Here is a 22069-nt window from a genome sequence, read left to right as displayed (position 1 = left end):
GAGCATACACCACTACAAAAAAAGAGACATCCATGACATTTTGGGCCGAACAAACTTTTTTCTGTCATGCTTATGACACTTCTATGATGATAATTGTGATAAAACCCGGTATCATCATAGATGTGGTGGGCTCTTACTTCCATGACAAAAAATCATGACAGAAAATGGGCTTTTCGTCCTGGGTGGGCCGAAGACGCACCTGCATGACATTCTTTGGTCCGTCCATGAAGGAAAAAATCATGGTAGAAGCGAGGGCGAGGAAAATTTCACAGAGTTCCCGGTTATGGTGGGTGGTCGGGGCCGAGAAATGCATAGAGGTTTGCGCATTTCTCTCGTACACGTACACGCGTGTGTGCGAGCCATTGCACTCGAACTGAACCCGAGCGAGGCGTTGGGCTCTAACTAAACCCGAGCGGTTGCACTAGCTACGTTACTGAACCCCAATCGATCCCTTGCTGTTAACTGAACCCGAGTGATTCCTTCACTACTGCTGCTAACTGAAGCCGATCGAAGCTGCCTCTTGATGAACAGTTCCCGGTGGGGGTTGGATGAACAGGATCCCGTGGTAGTAGAGGTTGTTGCCGCTCGATGAACAGGACCACGATCGAGGAGGTGGGGGTGGATGAACAGTAGCCGATGGAGGGACCCCGTGGAGGGCTGGTTGAACAGGACCCCATGGAGGGCTGGTTGAACAGGACCCGATGGAGGCTGGATGAACAGGACCCCGTGGAGGGCTGGATGAACAATAAACGGTGGAGGCCAGATGAACAGGACCCCGTGGATGAACAGTAGCTGGTGGAGGCGGAAGTCGACGGTGGATGAACAGTAGTAGGTCGTGGCTGGAGGAAGTCGATGGTGGATGAACAGTAGCCCGTGGAGTCCCATTTTGCGGTATGCCACACCCCTCCCAATGAAAAGGACCCCGTTTCGAGTGTAGGCACTCCAACACAAGTCCGTTTCCTCCGTTTTGTGGTACGCCATACCCCTCCCGATCAGTGGGACCCCATTTCGACCATACGTGGTCGAACACAAGTCCGTTTCCTCCGTTTTGTGGTACGTCAGACCCTTCCCGATGAACAGGACCCCATTTTGACCATACGCGGTTGACCAGAAGGCCCGTTTCCTCTGTTTTGCAGTATGCTATACCTCATTTCGGCTATTCCATCCAAGCCGGTTGGCTCCCGATGAACACGATGTATTCCATTGCCTCCTGATGAACACGACACATTCCGTTGCCTTCCCATGAACATGACGCAGTTTCTCCATTCCGACCCAGCCGGTTGGCTTCCGATGAACAGGATTAGTCCCTTTACGCGTTAGAGACCCCGCTTTTATGTACGTACATAGCCGTATTTACTATCTCGCAGCATGGTCATACATACGTGTAGACGATATAGACGGGACTGCTTGACATGCTACGTTGGATCCTCTACTTCAACACATGCCGCTCCTACTCGGCTGCGATATGTTGCTGTAGAGACAGTGATCGACCGCTATGTACATACATGTTTGCGGCCGGACAGATAACACTACCTTCGCTTCAACCTGGTGGGTCCCAGCTGTCAAAGGGTAAGAAGGTAGTTCCTTCTGTGCGAAGGTAAAGCCGGTGGGTCCCATCTGTCAAGGGGTAAGAAGGTAGTTCCTTCTGTGCGAAGATAAAGCCTGTGGGTCCCAGCTATCAGGGGGAACTTTTTTTCGCAAAATACAGAGGCCCTTCTGGTAGGTCCGAGGGGTCAGGTGGAGGAATCATTATTTTGCATGTAATAAGGAGGCACTTCCTTACGTGCGGCCATGGACCCAGCTGTCAGCCTCTCCACTTATAGTCCTCTTCTGATGGCTGTCGTTCGTTGACCGTGTTGACTATGCCGTACCTCCCGGGAGCACCAAGGTGGTGGACGATGGCGCGACCTTGGAAGGGAACGACCCGGAGCTAGGGAATACACAACAGTGGATGCCCACGCAGAGGGGAGTACGAGGGTTGACTGCTTTGGCTATGGTTTGAGGCTGCCTTCTCCGGAGAATAACAGGCGTGTGGGTGAGTAGAGGGAAGGCCTGGCCAGCGGTGGGAGTAGGGTGGGGCAGTGAGGCCTGTGTGTGCACACAGCCGGCCACAGGAGGCAGGATTAGGCGGCACGGCCGGTGGTGGTTTTTGTGGCAGGAGCAAGAAGACCAGAGGTTGAAGAAGCATGACGATCGTTGGATGGACATAGTACGGTCACCGCATCTAGAATCGTTTATACTGACTAAGTGACAAAGTCCTGCGTCCGCGTCAACTTAGTAGGCCCACAAGTCAGCCTCCAAATATGGTGGGACCAACCTAGCAGCGGGGCTATTCATTATTTTTGTGCGTAATAGCTGGTGGATCCGAGCTGTTAGCGGGGGGGATGTTTTCTCACGAAATACAGAGGCCCTTCTGGTGGGTCCCAGCTGTCTGGAGGAGGAATCATTAATTTGGTGTAATAAGGGGGCACTTCCTACACCCAGAAAAAGGAGGCACTTCCTTGCGTGCGGTCGTGGACCCAGCTGTCAGCCTGTCCATGTACAGTCCTCTTCCGATGGATGTCGTTCATCGACCATGCCGTGCCGAGAGCACCAAGGCGGTGGACGACGACGAGGCCAAGTAAGGGAACGACCCAGAGCCGAGGAAGACTCGGCAGTTATTTCCCATGCGGAGTGGGTACGAGGTTTTACTTATTCGGCCACAGTGTGAGGCTGCCGTCGCCGGAGAATAACAGGAGGTGTGGTTGAGTAGAGGGATAGCTAGGCCAGGGATACGAGTATGGTGGGGCTGTGAGGTCTGCCCAGCAGCACAGCCGGCCATGGGAGATGGGAGCAGGCGTTTCCGCTAGCGCTGGTTTGGGAGGCTGGAGCAGGGAGATCAGAGACTGAAGAAGCACGATTGTCATTACATTTGATCTAACGGTTTGAAGCTGGTAGAGTCGATTGTTGACTAAGTTTATTTTTTTGAGAAACCTTGAGTACGCATGAACTTAGTAGGTCCACAAGTCAGCCTCTAAATCTGTGGCAGACAACATAGAGCCCATTTGCTATTTTTTAATAATTTGCAGCCCATTCGCTAATTCTGAAGGAATTTATTACAACCCATTTTCTGCCCAGTACCACGGTCCAAAAGTTCAACCTTATTTTGCATATTTAAGTGGAGTCTGAACTGTTTTAATCGAGAAATGATAAACATTTATTTATTAAGAACTTATAGATTTGCCAAAAAATATCGTTTTGTTTTTGTAAGCTAATAAGACGTGGGACAATTGAGTTTGTTTAAGGGAAAACCTGTGGTAAAAAATCAGCGCTAGGAGGGAAAACAATAACAAAAAAATAAGGATGTAAATATGAAAAGGGAACTTTATGTATTTTCAATATAATAATACGTGTATATGAACTAGTAAAACTATAGGTAGAGATTAGAAAACGGAAGTAGGATATGGCGTTTCAAGAGGAAAATAGAACTGGGTTGTGTGTTTGATTCAGTAAAAAAACTGCCTACGGATGTTCTAAGACAAAATATAACTAAGGCTGGCGGGCCAGAGGCCATTAGATACCTGCTGGATCTTTGTGCCCCATTGTCGTCATGAGCTGGGCCTGTTAAAAACAAAACCAAGCCTGGGAAGTCTACAGCCCAATTGAAACTTGCTCGACCTGAAAAAACAATGTACCTGTTGGATCCCAGTTATCCGTCTATACTTGCAGAGTTCTCTAAGTTGTTGAGTACAATGAAGACTTCATGGGTTTCACCGTCTCAGACGTTAGCATTGTTTTTCCATCGTGATAATAAGTGCATGCACTTGCTTTTGTACGGCCATGGACCGGCTGGTTCCGTACGGTTAGGCTCTTTATAGACAGCCATCTTGTGGTTGCACGGACGAATTTCATGCAAATCGGATGGTTTTCAGTGAAAGCTGACTAAATTCATTGCATTTTACATATTTATTTTCATCATGGAATATTTTACATATTTCAACTAATAATAACGGACTAGGCCTTTTTTAGTCCATGGGAGCGCTTCACAATCGAGGTCGTGACAGTTAACAGTTCTCGAAGGCCCAAATCCATCGCTCGTCTCTTTAAAAAATTTGCAGCCGGGCTTGGCATGGCACAGCCCAGTTCTGATGTGCTGCGTCGAACTATCATCCTGTGAAACCGGATGGATCCCCTGCGTACTTCGAAGATGTAAAAAAATTGGAGAACTAAGAATTCGAACGACAGGTGCTTATGCTACCCACCAAATAAAAATCAGGTGCCTAAAAATTCGTTTCGAAACAAATGATTCAACTTTATATCGACATCAACCATCAACATGATGGTTGGCAGCAAATGCCAACTTCATACCGAAAGATCATCAACAACAATACCAACTTGCAGACGACCAGGTAGTACAAGTACCAATACCAAACTAACTTATAATCTTTTTAGTCCTGGCCCTAGTGTTCGTCTGGTAGAAAATCTTGCAGAGGACCAGCTCCCGCTCCTTCCTTTACTCCACGCCCCCGAGGTGGTACTGGTGCATCACCTAGTTGGTCCTCTACTTGTCGAAGTTCTTGTTGGTGTGCAGCACCAGAACCTATTTGCTGCCTGTCTGCCGGCCGTTGACCATCACTGGCAAGGTATTGCCAGTCTTGTGCCACATCACGTGCATGCCACACTCCAACTATATCCTGCAACGCGTCCATGTGCCCCTTTTGAACGCCCTAAAGTAGCGCTGGAAGAAATGCTTGCTTAGGCCACTCAGTGTGATACATGCAATATTGTGGAATACAGGTGTTAGTGTACGTAGTTGGCATTTTCACAACATCTTTGGCATGTTGTAGTCACTTGTTTCACTTTTGATTAACTGTCAAATTGTAATTTCTTCACTAGGTCTGCGTCTAAAAAGAAAAATAGAGCTATAAATAAAGGAATATGTTTGCGCAACTAGACGGCTGATCGGTGTCTCACCTGGAAGTTTCTTAGGATGGGTGTAGCATATGATGTGCTCGCTGTCGTTCGTTGGTATGAAAAAATCAATGAGAGGGTGAGATCTCGCGCTGTCAGCACTCACTTTGGCCTCAAGGTACTCGATCAGCTCCTGATTCGTGGGATCGAACTTGACGCCAGCCGCCAGCACCGGCCAATCCTTCTTGGACTTGCATCGGTTAATTCCTGTTATATGGTACTCAATGCATGATTGAGGGAATCCTGGATTAGGGGGTATCCGGACAGCCGGATTATATACTTTGTCCAGACTATGGGAGCGTGAAGATACAAGACTCAAGACTTGGTCCCGTGTCCGGATGGGACTCTCCTTTGCGTGGAACACAAGCTTGGCGATCCGGATATTATATTTCCTTCTTTGTAACCAACTCCATGTAAACCCTAGCCCTCTCCGGTGTCTATATAAACCAGAGAGTTTAGTCCTTAGAGACAGAATCATAATCATCATAGGCTAGCTTCTAGGATTTAGCCTCTACGATCTCATGGTAGATCAACTCTTGTACTACTCATATCAACAATATCAATCAAGCAGGAAGTAGGGTTTTACCTCCATCGAGAGGGCCCGAACCTGGGTAAACATTGTGTCCCTTGCCTCCTGTTACCATCAGCCTTAGACGCACAGATCGGGACCCCCTACCCAAGATCCGCCAATTTTGACACCGACATTGGTGCTTTCATTGAGAGTTCCTCTGTGCCGTCGCTGCAAGGCTTGATGGCTCCTTCACTCATCAACAACAACGTGGTCCAGACTTTTCTCCCCGGACAGATCTTCGTGTCCGGCGGCATCACACTGCGGGCCAATTCGCCTGGCCATCTGGAGCAGATCGAAAGCTACGCCCCTAGCCACTAGGCCAGGTTCGGAAACTTGAACAACACGGCCGATATTCGCGGAGACTTGATCTTCAATGGATTCGGGCCTGCGCCAGGAGCGCCGGACAGTCACGATGAGCACGGCTTAGACCTACTGTCGGACTATGCTCGGGATATCGCCCCTGCAGGAGCCCCGGGCCTAAATCCGGAGTAGATTGCGTCGCCCAAGGACGGGTGGATGGACCACGCCCCAGAGGCTGCACACTCATCGACGGTAGAGCCAAACACAGGCCTCACCCCCAAGGAAGCTGCTACGTCTCGAGCTTGCGTTGGTTTTCCCCAAAGAGGAGAGGATGTTGCAGCACAGTAGCGTAAGTATTTCCCTCAGTTTTTGAGAACCAATGTATCAATCCAGTAGGAGGTCACGCGCAAGTCCCTCGTACCTGCACAACATGATAGCAACTCGCAACCAATTCTTAGGGGTTGTCAATCCCTTCACGGTTACTTACGAGAGTGAGATCTGATAGAGATAATATTTTTGGTATTTTTGATAGATAGATGCAAAGTAAAAAGTAAAGGAAAAGTAAAAGCAAAGCAAGTAAATAAAGTGATATAGATTGATATGATGAGAATAGACCCGGGGGCCATAGGTTTCACTAGTGGCTTCTCTCAAGAGCATAAGTATTCTACGGTGGGTGAACAAATTACTGTTGAGCAATTGACAGAATTGAGCATAGTTATGAGCATATCCAGGCAATGATCATGTATATAGGCATCACGTCCATGACAAGTAGATCGAAATGATTCTGCATCTACTACTATTACTCCACTCATCGACCGCTATCAAGCATGCATCTAGAGTATTAAGTTAAAAACAGAGTAACGCTTTAAGCAAGATGACATGATGTAGAGGGATAAATTCATGCAATATGATAAAAACCCATCTTGTTATCCTCGATGGCAACAATACAATACGTGCCTTGCAACTCTTTCTGTCACTGAGTAAGGACACCGCAAGATTGAACCCAAAGCCGTGCACTTCTCCCATTGCAAGAACTACCAATCTAGTTGGCCAAACCAAACGGATAATTCGAAGAGACTTGCAAAGATAACTCAATCATACATAACAGAATTCAGAGAAGAATCAAATATTTTCCATAGATAATACTGGATCATAAACCCGCAATTCATCGATCTCAACAAACACACCGCAAAAATAAGATTACATCGAATAGATCTCCACGAGAGAGGGGGAGAACATTGTATTGAGATCCAAAAAGAGAGAAGAAGCCATCTAGCTACTAGCTATGGACCCAAAGGTCTTAAGTAAACTACTCACACTTCATCGGAGGGGCTATGGTGATGATGTAAAAGCCCTCCGTGGTGGATGCCCCCTCCGACGGAGCTCCAGAACAGGCCCCAAGATGGGATCTCGTGGATACAGAAGGTTGCGGCGGTGGAATTTGGTTTTTGGCTCCGTCCCTGGTCTATTGGGGATACGTAGGTATATATAGGAGGAAGAAGTACGTCGGTGGAGCTACGAGGGGCCCACGAGGTAGGGGGGCGCGCCCAGGAGGGGGCGCCCTCCAACCTCGTGACCTACTCAGAAGCTTCTTGGAGTAGGGTCCAAGTCTCCTGGATCACGTTCGGTGAGAAAATCATGTTCCCGAAGGTTTCATTCCGTTTGGACTTTGTTTGATATTCCGTTTCTTCGAAATACTGAAATAGGCAAAAAACAGCAATTCTGGGCTGGGCCTCCGGTTAATAGGTTAGTCCCAAAAATAATATAAAAGTGGAAAATAAAGCCCAATATAGTCCAAAACAGTATATAAAGTGGCATGGAGCAATCAAAAAATATAGATACGTTGGAGACGTATCAAGCATCCCCAAGCTTAATGTCTGCTCGTCCTCAAGTAGGTAGATGATAAAAAAGAATTTTTGATGCGGAGTGATACTTTGGCATAATTTCAATGTAAATCTTCTTAACTGTGATATGAATATTCAGATCCTAAAGATTCAAGATAAAAGTTCATATTGACATAAAAATAATAATACTTCAAGCATACTAATCAAAGCAATCATGTCTTCTCAAAATAACATGGCCAAAGAAAGTTCATCCCTACAAAATCATATAGTTAGGCTATGCTTCATTTTCGTCACACAAAGATGTTCCCAACTTCTATACCCCCGATGACAAGCCAAGCAATTGTTTCATACTCAAATAATCTCAAACTTTTCCAACCTTCACGCAATACATGAGCGCGAGCCATGGATATAGCACTATGGCTGGAATAGAATATGATGATGGGGATTGTGTGGAGAAGACAAAAAAGGAGAAAGTCTCACATTGACGAGGCTAATCAACGGGCTATGGAGATGCCCATCAATTGATGTCAACATGAGGAGTAGGGATTGCCATGCAAAGGATGCACTAGAGCTATGAATGCTCAACAAAAGAAACTAAGTGGGTGTGCATCTAACTTGCTTGCTCATGAAGACCTAGGGCATTTTGAGGAAGCCCGTTGTAGGAATATACAAGCCAAGTTCAATAATGAAAAATTCCCACTAGTATAAAAAGACCACTTATGAGACTCACTATATGAAAAACATGGTGCTACTTTGAAGCACAATATATGAGACTCACTACATGAAGAACAAGGTGGTATTTTGAAGCACAAGTGTGGTAAAAGGATAGTAACATTGTTCCTTCTCTCTTTTTCTCTCATTCTTTATTTTTATTTTTTTATTTGGGCCTTTTCTCTTTTTTTTATGGCCTCTTTTTTTATTTGGGCTTCTTTGGCCTCTTTTATTTTCGTCCGGAGTCCCATCCCGACTTGTGGGGGAATCACAGTCTCCATCATCCTTTCCTCACTTGGGACAATGCTCTAATAATGAAGATCATCACACTTTTATTTTCTTACAACTCAACAATTACAACTCGAACTAGAACAAGATATGACTCGTTATGAATGCCTCCGGCGGTGTACCGGGATGGTGCAATGAATCAAGAGTGACATGTATGAAAAATAATGCATGGTGGCTTTGCCACAAATACGATGACAACTACAAGTTCATGCAATGGCAATATGAGAAAATTAAAGTATGTCATGATGAACGGAACGGTGGAAAGTTGCATGGCAATATATCTCGGAATGGCTATGGAAATGCCATAATAGGTAGGTATGGTGGCTGTATTGAGGAAGATACAAAAGAGGTTTATGTGTGAAAGAGCGTATCATATCACGGGGTTTGGATGCACCGGCGAAGTTTGCACCAACTCTCAATGTGAGAAAGGGCAAAGCACGGTACCGAAGAGGCTAGCAAAGGCGGAAAGGTGAGAGTGCGTATAATCCATGGACTCAACATTAGTCAAAAGAACTCATATACTTATTGCAAAAATTTAGAAGCCATCAAAAATCAAGTACTACGCACAATGCTCCTAGGAGAATAGATTGGTAGGAAAAGACCATCGCTCGTCCCCGACCGCCACTCATAAGGATGCACAAGCCAGGTACACCTCATGCTTCAAATTTGTTACACAACTTTACCCATACGTGCATGCTACGGGACTTACAAACTTCAACACAAGTATTTATCAATTTCACAACTACTCAACTAGCATGCCTTTGATATTATTACCTCCATATCTCAAAACAATTATTAAGCATTAAATTTATCTTAGTATTCAATTCACTCAAAAGAAAGTTTCACATATCTTGAACACTAAGTATATTAACATTAAGCAAATTACCATGCTATTAATGACTCTCAAATTATCTAAGTGAAGCATGAGAGATCAAGTTTCTTTAAAACAAATCCACCACCATGCTCTAAAAGATTTAAGTGAAGAACTATGAGCGAAACTATCAAGCTCAAAAGATATAAGTGAAGCACTATGAGCGAAACTATCAAGCTCAAAAGATATAAGTGAAGCACATAGAGTATTCTAACAAATTCCAAATCATGTATGGCTGTCTCAAAAGGTGTGTACAGCAAGGATGATTGTGGTAGACTAACAAGCAAATACACAAATAATACAAGACACTCCAAGCAAAACACATATCATGTTGGTGAATAAAAATATAGCTCCAAGTAAATTACCGATGGAAGTGGACGAAAGAGGGGATGCCTTCCAGGGCATCCCCAAGCTTTGACTTTTTGGTGTCCTTGGATTATCTTGGGGGTGCCATGGGCATCCCCAAGCTTAGGATCTTGCCACTCCTTGTTCCATAATCCATCAAAAGAATTCACCCAAAACTTGAAAACTTCACAACACAAAACTCAACAGAAATCTCCTGAGCTCCGTTAGAGAAAGAGAACAAAAGACTACTTCGAGGTACTGTAATGAACTCATTCTTTATTTATATTGGTGTTAAACCTACTGTATTCCAACTTCTCTATGGTTTATTAACGAATTTACTAGCCATAGATTCATCAAAATAAGTAAACAACACACGAAAAACAGAATATTTCAAAAACAGAACAGTCTGTAGTAATCTGTAACTAACGCAAACTTCTAGAACTCTAAAAATTCTACCAAAATTGTAAGTCCTGGAAAATTTGTTTATTGATCAGAAGCAAAAAGAATCAACGCAAAAGCACTCTCCAGTAAAGAATGGTCTCGTGAGCGCTAAAGTTTCTGTTTTTCAGCAGAATCAAATCAACTATCATCGTAGGTTATCCTATAGGTCCTACTTGGCACAAACACTAATTAAAACATAAAACCACATCCAAACAGAAGTTAGATGGATTGTTTATTGCTAAACAGAAGAAAAAACAAAAAACACAAAATAAAATTGCGTTGCCTCCCAACAAGCGCTATCGTTTAACGCCCCTAGCTAGGCATTGATATTTTCAATGATGCTCACAAGAAAGACAAGAATTGAAGCACAAAGAGAGCATCATAAAACATGTGACAAACACACTTAAGTCTAGCATACTTCCTATGCATAGGCATCTTGTAAGCAAACAAATTAGCAAGGCAAGCAAAAACTAGCATATGCAAGGAAGAACAAAGAGATGATAGCAATCTCAACATGAAGAGAGGTAATTTAGTAACATGAAAAGTTCTACAACCATATTTTCCTCTCTCATAATAATTACATGTAGGATCATAAGCAAATTCAACAATATAGCTATCACAAAACATATTCTTAACACGATCCACATGTATGCAAAGTTGACACTCTTCCAAAATAGTGGGATTAACATTAACTAAAGTCATGACCTCTCCAAACCCACTTTTATCAAAAACTTCATAAGATTGAACATTATCCAAATATGTGGGATCTAAAGTTGACACTCTTCCAAACCCACCTTCAATATTATTGCAAACACTTTTATCAATCTCATATTCATCATGGGGATTAAATAAATTTTCAAGATCATAAGAAGAATCACCCCAATCATGATCATTGCAACAAGTAGAGGACATAGCAAAACTAGCATCCCCAAGCTTGGGGTTTTGCATCTTATTAGCACAATTGACAACAAAAGATTTTATAATAAAATCATTCCAATCATGCTTTTTATTCAAAGATCTATCGTGAATCACTTCACGGATTTCAGGCAAAACCTTATAAAGATAATCTAGTGCATCGAAATTACTAGGAATTGGTTCATCATAATTGGATCCCTTAAAAAGATTGGCAAGCGGATCAAGATCCATGGACTTTTAGCGAGCGATGATGCAAGCAAAAAGAAGGTACAAGCAAACATAAGATTGAACGGAAGAAGGGCGAATAAAACGGCAAGGGTGAAGTGGGGGAGAGGAAAACGAGAGGCAAATGGAAAATATTGTAATGCGAGAGATAGAGATTGTGATGGGTACTTGGTATGTTGACTTTTGCGTAAGCCTCCCCGGCAACGGCACCAGAAATTCTTCTTGCTACGTCTCGAGCTTGCGTTGGTTTTCCCCGAAGAGGAGAGGATGATGCAGCACAGTAGCGTAAGTATTTCCCTCAGTTTTTGAGAACCAAGGTATCAATCCAGTAGGAGGTCACGCGCAAGTCCCTCGTACCTGCACAACACGATAGCAACTCGCAACCAACGCTTAGGGGTTGTCAATCCCTTCACGGTTACTTACGAGAGTGAGATCTGATAGAGATAATATTTTTGGTATTTTTGATAGATAGATGCAAAGTAAAAAGTAAAGGCAAAGTAAAAGCAAAGCAAGTAAATAAAGTGATATAGATTGATATGATGAGAATAGACCCGGGGGCCATAGGTTTCACTAGTGGCTTCTCTCAAGAGCATAAGTATTCTACCATGGGTGAACAAATTATTGTTGAGCAATTGACAGAATTGAGCATAGTTATGAGCATATCTAGGCAATGATCATGTATATAGGCATCACGTCTGTGACAAGTAGATCGAAATGATTCTGCATCTACTACTATTACTCCACTCATCGACCACTATCCAGCATGCATCTAGAGTATTAAGTTAAAAACAGAGTAATGCTTTAAGCAAGATGACATGATGTAGAGGGATAAATTCATGCAATATGATAAAAAACCCATCTTGTTATCCTCGATGGAAACAATACAATACGTGCCTTGCAACTCTTTCTGTCACTGAGTAAGGACACCGCAAGATTGAACCCAAAGCCATGCACTTCTCCCATTGCAAGAACTACCAATCTAGTTGGCCAAACCAAACGGGTAATTCGAAGAGACTTGCAAAGATAACTCAATCATACATAAAAGAATTCAGAGAAGAATCAAATATTTTCCATAGATAATACTGGATCATAAACCCACAATTCATCGGTCTCAACAAACACACCGCAAAAAGAAGATTACATTGAATAGATCTCCACGAGAGAGGGGGAGAACATTGTATTGAGATCCAAAAAGAGAGAAGAAGCCATCTAGCTACTAGCTATGGACCCGAAGGTCTGAAGTAAACTACTCACACTTCATCATAGGGGCTATGGTGATGATGTAGAAGCCCTCCGTGGTGGATGCCCCCTCCGGCGGAGCTCCGGAACAGGCCCCAAGATGGGATCTCGTGGATACAGAAGGTTGCAGCGGTGGAATTAGGTTTTTGGCTCTGTCCCTGGTCTATTGGGGATACGTAGGTATATATAGGAGGAAGGAGTACGTCGGTGGAGCTCCAAGGGGCCCACGAGGTAGGGGGCGCGCCCAGGTGGGCGCGCCCTCCACCCTCGTGACCTCCTCGGAAGCTTCTTGGAGTAGGGTCCAAGTCTCCTGGATCACGTTCGGTGAGAAAATCATGTTCCCGAAGGTTTCGTTCCATTTGGACTCCGTTTGATATTCCGTTTCTTCGAAATACTGAAATAGGCAAAAAACAGCAATTCTGGGCTGGGCCTCCGATTAATAGGTTAGTCCCAAAAATAATATAAAAGTGGAACATAAAGCCCAATATAGTCCAAAACAGTAGATAAAGTAGCATGGAGCAATCAAAAATTTTAGATACGTTGGAGACGTATCAGAAGCCTGTGACACCGTACCCCCGGACTCATATCCGGCTGTAGGTTCCAGTCCGCGCACTCCCGAGCCCACCGAATCTGGTTGGGCTCCGGTAATGGAGTTCACCACTGCGGATATCTTCTAGCACTCTCTCTTTGGCGACGTGCTGAACTCGTTAAAGTCTCTCTCTTTGTCAGAAGACTCTTGGCCGAACTATGTCCGGCTCGGGAAGCAGGCGACAAAGGAATTCGTTACCCACCCACCACCCACTTCATAGCCACTGTCGATGATGTATCAGACATGCTTAACTTCGGCTCCGATTATACCGACGGTATGGACATCGGTGCAGGAGACGACTCAGAACTAACAGGGTGCTGGACTGCCACCTCGTCATATGATATATACATGGTGGATACGCCTAAAGAAGACGACGACGACAAACCGGAGTACAAAACCCCCTGGCAAAAGCCAAAACAACGGCGCAGACGCCGCTCCAAGTCTAGCAACAGTAAAAATAGTGATAAAAGCGCCAGAAAGATCGACACCCTAGTCAACTCCAAAGGCAACAATGTCCACATGGACCCAGCCATGGAGCAAGATGATCCAGGTCACGCCGAACACAAGTCAGAGCAGACGCCCGATCACAATGATCCCGAGGGACGAACTCATCAAATCGCCCCGGGACAAGAGCACAGTCCGGATGACGATGCATTCATCATCCCGGAAACACGCTTGGAATGAGATAACCTCCACAGAAGGCTTATGGCCACTGCAAGAAGTCTAAAGAAGTAGAAGCAAAGGCTTAAGGCCGCACAGGAAACGCTCAATCGTAGATGGAATAAAGTCCTAGACACTGAAGAAAATTACGGCGATGATCGCCACACAAAGAGATACCCAAAACGCAAGTAGCTGCCAGAATTTGACGATGATGTCGTTCCACCAAAAAAAATACGGCCAGTAGGCCGGACAAACCACTTCGCAACTGCAATAAAGCAGCTACCAACACCGCACATGATTTGCATGAGCTCCTGGATAAAAAGGTCGGCACGGCCAGGTCCATCTACGGATCTAAAGAACACGCCCCGACGCAGGACTACGGTCACCAAAACGATCAGACCGACAACATACCAGTTCGGAATCAGTACCGGATGCAACAACAGCCGACGACATACCACAACACGTCCAGATACACAGGGGCTGCTCACCCCCTGTGCTTCACCGAGGAGGTGCTGGACCACGAATTCCCACATGGTTTTAAACCTGTAAACCTAGAGGCATATGACGGAACGACAGACCCCGGGGTCTGGATCGAGGATTTTATCCTGCATATCCACATGGCTCGTGGGGACGACCTCCACGCCATCAAATACCTTCCCCTCAAGTTTAAGGGACCAGCTCGACACTGGTTGAAAAGCCTCCCCGAAAATTCAATTGGAAGTGGGGAGGAACTCGAGGATGCTTTCAGGGCAAATTTTCAAGGGACCTATGTCCGGCCTCCGGACGCGGACGATTTAAGTCACATAATTCAACAGCCCGGAGAGTCCGCCCGCAAACTTTGGAACAGATTGCTCACTAAGAAGAATCAAATTGTTGATTGTCCGGATGCCGAATCTTAGCGTCCTTCAAACACAGCATCCGGGACGAGTGGCTCGCTAGACACCTTGGCCAAGAAAAGCCGAAGACAATGGGAGCCTTAACAAGCCTTATGACCCTCTTTTGCGCAGGTGAAGATAGATGGTTGGCCCGTAAAGGCACCAATGACCCAAGTACATCCGAAATCAGGGATGGCAACGGGAAGCCACGGCGCAATAAAAACAAACGTTAAAACAAGGAACAGAGTCCGGACAACACAACGGTCAACGCCGGATTCAGGGGCTCTCAACCCGGTCAACAAAAGAAGCCATTTAAAGGCAGCAAAGAGGGACCGTCTGGCCTGAACAAGGTCCTGTACAGACTGTGCCAAATTCATGGCACCCCTGACAAACCTGCAAACCACACTCACAAAGAATGCTGGGTCTTCAAGCAGGCCGACAAATTAAATGCCAAACACAAGGGAAGGGAAACACAAAGTGAAGACGAGGATGAGCCTCGCCAGCCGAACACTCGGGGACAGAAAAAATTCCCACCAGAGGTAAAAATAGTAAACATGATCCACGTGACTCACACACCCACGAGAAGGCGCGAGCGCGCGCTCAGAGACACATATGCTGTAGAGCCCGTCGTCCCCACACTTAACCACTGGTCGGCCTGCCCGATCACCTTCGATCACAGGGACTACCCGGCTAGTATGCGGCATGGAGGATCAGCTGCCTTAGTGCTCGACCCAATAATCAATGGATACCATCTCACTCGCATCATCATGGATGGCGGCAGTAGTCTTCCTTTAATATACCAAGACACTGCCCGCAGGATGGGGATAGACCCATCCAAAATCAGCCAAAGTAACACCACCTTCGAAGGGGTGATACCAGGCGTTGAAGCCTATGGCAGGGGTTCCATTGTACTAGAGGTAACATTCGGTTCCCCAGGCAACTCCAGAAGCGAACAACTACTCTTCACCATCGCCCCCTTCCAAAGCGGCTATCATGCATTGCTTGGGAGAACGACCTTTGCCCGCTTCAACGTAGTACCGCATTATGCCTACCTTACATTCAAGATGCCTGGTCCACGTGGCATCATCACTGTTAACAGAAACACAGAGCACTCTTCACACGCGGAGGAATATGCGACGGCTCCAACGGCCGGACTCTAAGCGGCCTCTAATACCAGAAAGCATGACTGGTCGTTAAGACCACAGACACAATTAGACGAGTCTGACAGCCCGGACAAACCTGAGCTAGGGTGCCATATATGTAATCCCATAGAGGACACCAGGGGCTATAGATATTTAATAAAGCCCCACTGTTGGCCTGACCTCATTAACAGGCCAATGTCTTACACTTTTACTATCCATCACACGCTTACTCTTCTACATGAGTTTTTATTTTTACAGACACTATTCGTGTGATACCCTTCCAGGACACGGCACAACAGAGACAAAGGTGCAGACGTGCAGCAAGGCCCCACTCAAAGGTTTCTCTTTAGATTAAGCACCCGTGTAAACCTTTTTTATTGTCTCTTGTTGTTTACACATCCCATGGGTATTATACCCATAGAGGGTACTGCCGTTATTGGCAGTGTGCCATGACAGACCAATGCACGTACCTGGAAATACAGGGTTTATAATGAAAGGGCATCCTTCAGCCCATTTTATGTTACAAAGTCCGAATACCTTCGGGAGTGTTCGGCATCACGAGTTTGGCCTTATATGCATCAGCTCCGAATCATGTCTTTGGTCAAATGTTGGGTTTGCCCGGCTCCTGAGTTTGCCGCCTTACGTTCCGTTCTTATCGGCTAAGGCGGCCAAAGGAGAACTACTGTGATTGTGCCCTGGTTATTCCGGACGAGAACCTCAGTAGAGAAAGCCGAAAACTGACAGTCATGATACAGCGAGAGACTGTTCAACCACTCGAAGACCTATCGGAATCTTTAGGATTCCTCCGCATTAACGAAGGACCGTTTCCCGGTCAGGTACAAACGCGCCCATATTCGGATGCACGCGAAGGTACCAGGGGCTACATAGTAGCCCCACTGTCAAAATCTTATGGCTAAGTGAAAGTGTTACAGCTATATAGTCTGGTTGCCTAGTTCGATGTGCGATCACCTCCTTAATGGACCAAGACATTGGATCAAGTGTGATTATGCATATTTTTCGCGAACACCCCCGCATTGTACGCGTGGGGGCTGAAGTCAATGACTGCTAACTTTCAGACTAAATTTATACATAAAACGGCCGCACAAGAGGCACCATAACACTTTCGGACAAAAAGTATAAAAATAGCCTTCATAATTAAATATAGCATTGTTTTTACAATGAAATGATTTGTCACTCGAACATGACATTCTTCGAGCATTGAGCCTCTATTAAGCGAGCACCTTTTGTTACCTGCTCAAAGTAGTGCTCGGCCGGATCCTGGCCTCCCACCGGATTCTGGGTCGCAATGATGGTAGCCTCCATATCTGTCCAATATGCTTTAACGCGGGCAAGAGCCATCCGTGCACCCTCTATACACGCCGACCTCCTCATGGCATCGATCTATGATATGGCACCAAGGAATTGTTGCACTAAACCAAAATAACTGTCCGCCTTAGGCTCCTTCGGCCAAAGATGGTCTATCACAGACCGCATTGCAAGACTGGACAGCCTATGAAGCTCAGCCACAGCTGCCATCTTCTCACTCAACGGCAATGGGCGCGCGGGAGCATTGAATTGCGACCAGAACAGCTTCTCCACCTCTTTATCACCTTGATCCTCAAAAAACATGGTTGCATCAGCCGTACTCTTCACCAAGTCCGCATACGCCTCTGCAGGGCTCCAGCGTCGATCCATGGGAGCATACTTCAGATCTAAAAACTTCATCCGCAATAAGTAGGGGTTTCCAGCCGCGATTTCTCTAGCCTGTTGAAGCTCCTCCCGCGCATCCCTGATTTCGGACCGCATCTCCTTGGCCACATCAAGTGCCTTGTTCAGGTCAGCCGAATTAGCTTGTTTCTCCTTTTCAAGGAGCTCATACCGGTCGGCAGCATTTTTCAGCTCCACAGCCATTTCGCCTATCCTGTTCGGCTCTCAACTCTTTGGCCGCCTTTAGGGCAGCCGCATTGCTAGCCCGATCTTGTTCCTTGGCCTGGGCAAGTTCCGCCCTCAGGGCTTCCACGGTAGCAGCACCATCTGTAGTCCTAGAATATCGCACTAATATTATGCTCCTCACAAATTTTCCTATACAACATAATAGGGAAAGCAGAGAACATACCTTGTGACTTGTTAAGCCACTCGTTCACCAGTGTGATATCGGTATCAATAGCTCCTTTCTGCCTCCTTAGTTCGGCAACTTCAACAGACCGGTCGGCTACCGGATCCTTAGACACATGCGCATACATACAACACAATCATTACTTACACAATATGATCCTCCGTTTGTCGCCTAGGGCGGGAAACCAAAGTCCCAGGGGCTACTATCCATATGGAGCACACCTAGCTCGTGCATCACAGCCAAAAATTATGTATTTTTTACATACCTCAAAGCCTCTGAGTAGGCTCGTAAAGGCTTCATTCAACCCACTTGTGGCGAAGGAAATCTTCTCGAGCACCATGCTCATTAATGAACGGTGCTCCTCCGAGAGAGCAGCTTGCTCCAGAAGGCCCGTCAGCGTGTCCGACCAGACACCAAACTGTGTAAGACCCTTCTCATCGCCCGCCGTCGGAGCCGAACGCTCCGGGCTCAGGGTGGCTGAAGGATTAGCTTCTGGCTTCGGCAGATCCAGACTCCTTTGTGACGACACCTCGGGGTCGCCCGCCTCATGAGGCGGAGAGGTTGGTGGGGTCTCACTCTCCATTATCTCCGGAAGGAGATCCCCCGAAGACGAACTCTGTCGAGAAGAGCTGCTAGCCGGACTGCAAAGAATGGATCCTGGTTATTGTTCTTGGAGATAAGCAGTACCTTCGAATTTACGATTAACTTACAGCTCGGCTGAGGGCTGGCCCGTTGGCAGGAATGACGCGGTAAGTACGCCCTTCGGGGCAAAGCCCCCTGGTGATGCTTTCTTCCCCTATTTGGGCACCTCCATCTCCAAGTATTCGGAGGCGGCCCTCTTCTTCCCGCACGGGGAGGAGGCCTTAGATTCCCCTCCCCGACTATCCTCCTTTGTGGAGGTAGCAATTCCCCGGTTTGGATGTGCAATGTGTGAAGTTCTGCTTCTCTGTTCTTCCCTTCGTCTTTCCCTGAGGGCATTTTTCTAAGCACCCGGCCAAGCATCTTGGCTATGGTAGGACTAGGCGAGCCTTCGGGAAGTGGCGCCGGACACCTGATTCTCTCCGCCTTGCTGAGCCATTCCTGGCCACGGAGGATTTTCAGAATAATGATTATGATAAGTATAAACGAAGTGTTTAGTTTCGGGGATACTTACTTGGGTATCTGGGCGATTGCAGCTTAGGCCCGCATCCTCGGTGGTGTCCGGACACTTTACTTGTGGTCCGAAGAATAATTTACACATCCCTTCGAGCGTTAGGCCGAAGAAGTGCATAATAGTCCATGGACCCTCTGGATTGAACTCCCACATCCCGGGGCGCCGGCGTTTGCATGGCAACATCCGTCGGATTAGCATTACCTGAATTATGCTGACAAGGTTAATGTCCCTCTCAAGAAGCTCCCGGATACGGCTCTGCAATGTTGGTACATCACTAGCAGACCCCCAATCCCGTCCTACATTTGTCCATGACACCAGTTGTGACGGAGGGCCTGAACGGAAGTCGAGGGCAGCCACCCACTTTGTGCCTCTGGGAGTCGTGACATAAAACCACCTCCACTGCCATAAATCGGATACCTCTGGGAAAGAACCCTCTGGCCATGGGGCATTGACGTTCCTGCTTATTATGGCACCTCCACACTCCGCATGTCGCCCCTCAATTATCTTCAGCTTCACATTGAAGGTCTTGAGCCATAAGCCTAAGTGTGGAGTGACATGGAGAAAAGCTTCGCACATAATGATGAACGACGAGATATGGAGGATAGCGTCCGGATCTAGATCGTGAAAATCTAACCCGTAATATAACATGAGCCCCCTCACAAAGGGATCAAGGGTGAATCCCAAGCCGCGGAGGAAGCGAGAAACAAATGCGACGCTCTCATTGGGCTCGGGAGTAGGTATGACCTGCCCTGGAGCAGGAAGCTTGTGCTGGAAGTCGGCAGTCAGATATCCGACCTCCCTAAGCCTCACAATGTCCTCCTCTTTGACCGAGGAGGCCACCCACATGCCTTGAGGGTTGGATCCAGACATATTGGAGGATCGGGGGTGTTTGAGCTTCTGTCTCGGGTGTTAGAACTCGAGATGTGAAAAGGCGCAAGGGTGGTGGAAAAGAGGTATAGGCCTCGGCCCCTTTATAAAGGGGGTGAATATCAAGCGTCCTCAGTGTGACTGCTTGGGACTTATCTAAAAACACGGAGTCATACCAACAGTCGTCGTGGGGTTGCGCACGCCCATATCGATGGAAGATCCCGCGATAAGGGGAACACAATCTCTGCTTCGGCAGGGCATGCTAATAAAACCGCCTCGCAATGTGTACCGAAGTGGGCTAAGAAAAACCGGTTCGTGTTGTGCCGGGCCACGATGCAGGGGCACGACGTACAAAAATTGCTAGCAGATCAGATTTATGCTATGCTCCCTACGGCGGTATGTGAAGATCATCTTGCAGATCCGGACACGGTTCAGGTGTTCGATAATTACTTTGGAGTATTCAAAGATGGAACCCGCCTTGCAATGCCGAAGACAAAACTGCACGCTGGACTCATCGTCATTGAAGCCTAGTTCAGGGGCTACTGAGGGAATCCTAGATTAGGGGGTATCCGGATAGCCAGACTATATACTTTGTCCAGACTATTGGAGCGTGAAGACACAAGACTCAAGACTTTGTCCCGTCTCCGGATGGGACTCTCCTTTGCATGGAAGACAAGCTTGGCGATCCAGATATTATATTTTCTTCTTTGTGACGGACTCCATGTAAACCCTAGCCCTCTCCATTGTCTATATAAACCAGAGAGTTTAGTCCTTAGAGACAGAATCATAATCATCATAGGATAGCTTCTAGGGTTTAGCTTCTACGATCTCATGGTCGATCAACTCTTGTACTACTCATATCATCAATATCAATCAAGCAGGAAGTGGGGTTTTACCTCCATCGAGAGGGCCCGAACCTGGGTAAACATTGTGTCCCTTGCCTCCTGTTACCATCAGCCTTAGACGCACAGATCGGGACCCCCTACCCGAGATTCGCCGGTTTTGACCGACAATGATCAATCGAATGTTTTAACTGAATGATGAAAGATTTTGACAGATAAGTGGTACTCTAACTCTGAAGTCCACAATACCCGAACACGCTGCAGGGACTCTTGTGTCACCTCACGCGCAACGTATTGTCACATCAATTAAATGTGAGGACATGATGAATAATTTGACCAACGTATACTAGTACTACTACTGTACTACTTACTAGTCATATTTAGTGTCACATTTTAACCATAGGTTTAACTAACAAAATGTCAATGCATGCCACCGAAAATTATACCATTGAAAACTATGTTCAAATACGAATCAGACGATATAATTTTTTGTGACATGCATTAACATTTAGTTAGCTAAATTTATGGTCAAAATTTGACACAAATTACGAAGGGGACCAATAAACCAGGAGGGAGGTAGTAGTACGGTGGCGCAATATATGGTATAGAGGACTAGTACAAATTTAGAAATGGAGTAAGAAGTTACAAGGCTGTGCGATAGACTTTGTAGGCTACATGCGTAATACAAAACATAATTCCCATTGGACAAGACTTTCACCAGCAAGTACGCACTTGAAGCCTAATTGATATATAGCTTCTACACATGTCACGAATACCCCAGGCATTGTACTGCATGTGGTTTAATGAAATGGTTTGGTCCATTTTGTATGTGCGACTGAGCATCAAATGACCACCATCAGTTAAACGAGCGATAAACCACCACCCATTGACTGGTATGATTCCAGGTCCTGGAATCATGAAGGCCAGAGAATTTGCGTCTGCTGCAACAAATCAAATTGGAGACCAATAGGACAAAAATATAAAATCATGTTCAGAGTATGTGTGGAATTAAGATTATTATAACGGTGACACATATCATAGACAGGGAATTGCAATGCAGTGGTCATAATCATACCCCAATTTAAAAAATAAGCCAATGGCTTTCATATTGTAGCAATATATCAT

The sequence above is a fragment of the Triticum aestivum genome, chromosome 6B, assembly GCF_018294505.1.
Source record: "Triticum aestivum cultivar Chinese Spring chromosome 6B, IWGSC CS RefSeq v2.1, whole genome shotgun sequence".
Classification (NCBI taxonomy): Eukaryota; Viridiplantae; Streptophyta; class Magnoliopsida; order Poales; family Poaceae; genus Triticum; species Triticum aestivum.
Note: the sequence above shows the minus strand (reverse complement) of the source record.